The sequence below is a fragment of the Tamandua tetradactyla genome, chromosome 3 (genome assembly GCF_023851605.1).
Source record: "Tamandua tetradactyla isolate mTamTet1 chromosome 3, mTamTet1.pri, whole genome shotgun sequence".
Classification (NCBI taxonomy): Eukaryota; Metazoa; Chordata; class Mammalia; order Pilosa; family Myrmecophagidae; genus Tamandua; species Tamandua tetradactyla.
This window is the reverse complement of record NC_135329.1, coordinates 197,998,401-198,003,728: the sequence shown is the minus strand read 5'-3', so window position 1 is coordinate 198,003,728 and position 5,328 is coordinate 197,998,401. Positions and strand designations below refer to the sequence as shown.

Sequence of the window (5,328 nt, the reverse complement as noted above, 5' to 3'; positions counted from 1 at the left end):
AAGAGCTCAAGAATGAGGAATTCACAAATGATCTGAAATGTTTTCATGCAAATTCCCTTTCCTCTTAAGTTTTTTTTTTCATTAAATTGAGCATACATTTATTCCAAAAGTTAGATACAGTCTTAAAATTTCTATATTTTTTAATTGAATAACATGGATTGTTTTCATTGGCTGTTAAGAGATAACTTGTTTAATAACACTTGTTTTACCTGTCAGGTATAAAATGTGTTCCCATTATTTCATAGATTTCTTACATAGACTGGGAGTGTGGGGCGGTTAAAAAGTCCAAACTGAATTGTCACCGCCAAGTCAGTTCACCAAATCCAGCTACAGGTGATGGAGAGGGTTTTGACTGATGTGCATTCACCTGATGCCTTCCCCCGTGAAGTCGTTCATGAGGTAGCAATGCAAAGAAGTTAAATCTTTCCCCCATCTTCTTAGGATTCATTAACATATCATAGCCCTGAAGTAAATGCTGCCTCATAGATGCCTCATCTGAATTATCTAAAAGAAGCTTTAGCCAGACATCAATGCCCATATTTTTAAAAAATATTTGTTATTTTATTGGCCCCAGAGAAGCCACTTTTCCTTGTGCCATTCTGAGCAAAAAACTGAAGTCCACATCAGCTGTTAGGTCTGCTTTTCCTGGGGCAGTTAAGACATCATGAAGCTTATGACCACAAAAGCCTCTGAAGGTATCTTTGTTCCATCGTGACCATAATCAGCAATGAGTGCAGCCCCTCCCGTTCCCACAATACGCTGAGAAAGTTCCTGTATGATAACTCCAGCATCAGGACACACTTCCACGTGATCCCTCGTTTCACCAGGTTGTATGAAGACTTCTGCTGGGGTGGAACAAGGCGCCAAAACAAACCTCAGTTTATCAGAAACTTGTGGATCAATATCAATGAATATTTCTCGCCATCCTTGTGGTGTTTTCTGAAACTTATGCACAGGAAGAACATCAAAAAATTCATGTGCAAGATAAAAGCTGTACCCTTTTGGAACATCCTGCAGATACCGGTACCAGGAAATTGGAATCCCAGACTTAGTAACACCTTTCGGGGATCCAGCATTCTGCTCTAGTGGGACCTTCTCTTCAGTCAGTCTCAATGCTTGAATCTCACTTAATTTTTGGCTCACCTCTACCAGATGTATTGAAATGTCACAGTTTTTCAACACAGATCCAAGCTGACTGAACACCCTTAAAATGTCTCCAGTGAGGGTACCCCTACCTGGGCCCAGTTCCACCAATTGGAAAGTTGAGCTTTTTCCAGTGGCTATCCATTCACTAATGAACCATATCCCTAGTAGCTCCCCAAAGATCTGGCTTATTTCAGGTGAAGTAATGAAATCTCCTTTTTCTCCTAGCATGTCATGATACATATAATATCCCCGCGCGCACCGCGGCGCTCAGTGGCCCCACGTAGGGCAGCGCCAGGACACACATGCCGAACTTCCCACGCAGCCGCGCACCACCCAGGGGGTGGGGATTCCCTCTTAAGTTTTATACGTGATGATAAAACACATCAAGGACTTAATTACAGAGTTAAAGCCTTTCACTACTCAGAAAATTTCAAGATATCAGTGAGACTGGAGTCTCAGAGGCTGGCCATCTCCTCACCTTGGGCAGCCCAGGAAGACCTGTAACTCTTCTTTCAATCTGAGATCTGGTTAAATATTATGTGTATAGACATGTGCAGTCTTTGGCCCTCATTCTCCCCCAAAGAGAAAGAGCTTTTCTGACTGTAGCATATATTGTCAACCAAACTATCTCTATACCCTCTAACACCAAAGTTAGACAGGAAAGTTAAAAAGGTTTCTTCAACAATACGGACCTAATTGAAAGGGTTGCAAACTGGAGAGGACCTCCGGGAGAAGGTCCATTTCATGCATATCCAGCTAATCTGGTGTTCTAGTTTGCAAGCTGCCGGAATGTAATATACCAGAAAAACAATGGCTTTTTAAAAAGAGGAATTTATTAAGCTGCAAGTTTACCTGTTCTAAAGCTGTGACAATGTCCAAGTTAAAGCAAGGCTATAGGGCGGTGCAACCGTGGCTCAGTGGCAAGAATTCTTGCCTGCAGAGCCAGAGACCCAGGTTCAATTTCTGGAGCCTGCCCATGCAAAATAAATAAATAAATAAAGCAAGGCATCCAGGGAAAGATATCTTGGTTACGAAGGCTGTGAATGTTCAGGGTTTCTCTCTCAACTGGAAAGGCACATGACAAACATGGCAACATATGCTCGCCTTCTCTCTAGGCTTCATGTTTCATGAGGCTCCCCCGGGGGTGTTTTCTTTCTCCATCTCTAAAGGTCTCTGGCTGTGTGGGCTCTCGTAGCTCTTAAGTTTTTTCCTAAAATGGTTCCCTCTTAAAGGGCTCCAGTAAGCAACCCACCTTGAATAGGTGGAAGACATACTTCCATGGAAACCATCTAAGCAAAAGTTACCACCCACAATTGGATGGTAGATAATCAAAAAGTTTCCACCCAGAATATTGAATGAGGATTAAAGGATATGGCTTTTCTGGGGTCCACAACAGATTCAAATTGGTACGTCTTGCTTTAGGCATACAAAGGGCACCGTAGAAGTTTAGAATTGAGCCTGTAGCTGGTTGGCATCTAAGGCATAATCTCTTGAATGGTTTTGGGAGATTAAAGTAATCTTAGGCTCTTAGTGTCTCCCAGGTGAGGAGATAGCCTGGCCCCCTACATGCACTTCTCTTTGAAACTTTGAAAAGTTCTGAGTGGCGAAAGCTTTGCAGACCACATGGGGATCTAGAGATACAGTTTTATTTAAATACACTGCAGGGGAAGCTTCTGGTTTTCCACTCTGCTCATGTAGCGGTAATTGATCATGTCCTATATTTTTCTCTTCATCTCCTTATATCTGCTCATTCCAGGATTTAGAGCAAGGCGGTCACGGATGTCTGGAGTGATAAGGGCCAGAGTTTGTGCTCTGAGGCCTGAGCAACAACTGGGGAGAAAGGACAGAGGCAGAGGATGACTCTGGGAATTTGTACTGGGCAGTGAGTTATAAAAGTCCACTGCAGCAACCAGGGGAAATGTGCTTGATTTTTCTCCATTCCCAAGGCAACAAATACCTGAGCTCCCTTCCTGCCTAGAGCCTCCTCGATTTTTTAAAGAAAGCAGTGAGGAAGAAATGAGTAAAAAAACAAATAATGAACCAAAGAGCTAAATTCAAGAAAATTTTCTCTAATCTCTCAAAAGTGAAGTGCTCAGTACAGCCTCCAAAAGTGTAAGTGCTATTTTTATAAGAATGATGTTGATTTTGAGATAAATGACTGATGTGAACATTTTCAACCAAAACATCACAAAAGTAGAGAGGACAGAATGATAAACACTTGTTTTCTTATCATCCAGCTCCAACAATTTTTATACATTTTGACAATTCAATTTCATCTATCCTCACATTTTAAAAATGTATATGTTTACTTATTTATTCATTTTTGTTGGAGTATTTTTAAAGCAAATTCAAGGCATGACACTATTTTTCCTATAATGCATTATATGTATCAACTGCATATATATATGTATGTATGTATCATAACCACACTGCCATTATTAAAACAAAATCCACAATAATTCCTTCTTAGCATCCAATAACAAGTCCATATTCAAATTTCCCAATTGTCTTAAAGGTATCATTTTTGTGATTTTTTTTCAATTTCTGAACCAGAATCCAAACAGGGTTCACATATTTGATTATTGTGTCTCTTAAGTCTCTTTCAATCTATAAAAGAATGGAATAAAATACTTCATAGAAAAAAGTTGAGTTAGGAAAAAGGGAAGTATCACTTCTGTGATGGCTAAGTTCATGTGTCACCTTGGCCAGGGTAATTGTATCAAGTTGTTTGGTCAAGCAAGCACTGGCCTGAGTGTTCCTAGAGGACATTTTGTGGACTTAAATCACGTAAGTTGATTGCATCTATGGTTGGTTACATCTACAATCACCAAAGGATATTGCCTTCCACACTGAGAGAAGTCTCATCCAATCAGTAGAAGGCTTTAAAAGGAGAAGTGCTGATTTCAGGAGTCAGAAGAGAGTCTTTTCATCTTTACTTCAGCCAGTCAGCTTCTCCTTGGGAATTCATTGAAAACCTTCATCGGAGTTCCCAGCTTGTGGCCTGCCCTTCGGAATTTGGCCTTGCCCGTCACCACAGCTGCATAAGACAGTTCTTATAAAAATCTCATAATATTTACATATATCTCCTATCGGCTCTATTTCCCTAGAGAACCCTGAGTAATACAACTTCAATCTCATTGGACAACTTTCCAAAGAAATACAGGCCACTTAAATCATACTTGGAAAACTGCCTAAGAAGAAGCAAGAAAAGTGTTCATTAAATGAAGTGAGGGGCTGTTGATTGTCTCTGCCTTGCCCTCACCTCCTCTGAGTGACCTTCCTAGTTGTTCTTTACATAGGAGAAGTAGACTTCCAGCATCCTAAGAAATGGAACACCTTTCTCCTGATATTTTGTCCCTCTGAACTGGCCACCAGGAAAGAAGAATAGCCATTTCCAAAAGGGAACCCAGACCCTACAAGCTAGAAAGGACCAGAACCTGGATTTCTTCTTCTCTTCCAGATTCCACAGGATCAAAGCTGTCAATGACCAAGACCCAAGGGTGCCCAAGGGCAAGAAGGAACCATCAGTACAACTTCTCAAGAAAAGGGAGAGTCACCTTTGGCAACCAGACTTGAGGCAGGGGCTAATGGATTGAGCAAAACCAGACCAGAAGGTGGCTGAGGCTAGGTGAACCCATAGATCAAGGCATCCTTATATGGAGGTTAAGTTTTAAGGAATAATGACTGATCATGGGAGTAAGAATTAAGAGTCACAGAAGCAGGGCATTAATTTTAGGAGTTGCTGTTTAAGAGTCTTGGGTATACTATTTGTTTTTTTAATTAATATTCATTCTTTCATGGTTTATGCCCACCTAGCATCTGGTAATTGGGGGTGGTGTAGTCTTACCTTTCCCCAAGGTGGCAGGAGAGGAGACATTGAGTCTGTGAGCTCATGTCCTCAAGTTGTCACCACTCCCCGTGTGCTGGGGAGGTGGCTGGTCCACCTGGGTCCCTGGCCTCTGGGCTTTATCAGCTGAGGGGTCATTGATCCCATTTAGCCTTGGGACAGTCACACCAGCACCTACTGCTGAAGTCAGGAGGGACAATCATGGTGTCCTATTCAGGACATATTGTGGACTGGACTGTTTGCTCTAATTCCAGATCTCTGCTGGTTCATCAACCGTCTCAACATTTCTGCATCTACTGTCAGGGCATTTGGAGATTCATGTATCCCTGCAATCT

The 5,328-nt window shown here is 41.7% G+C and overlaps 1 pseudogene; it reads right to left on the bottom strand.

Annotated features, from left to right (window-relative positions):
• Window positions 1-541: 541 nt before the first annotated feature.
• Window positions 542-1,413, bottom strand: LOC143676581 (protein arginine methyltransferase NDUFAF7, mitochondrial pseudogene; annotated as a pseudogene).
• Window positions 1,414-5,328: the final 3,915 nt, after the last annotated feature.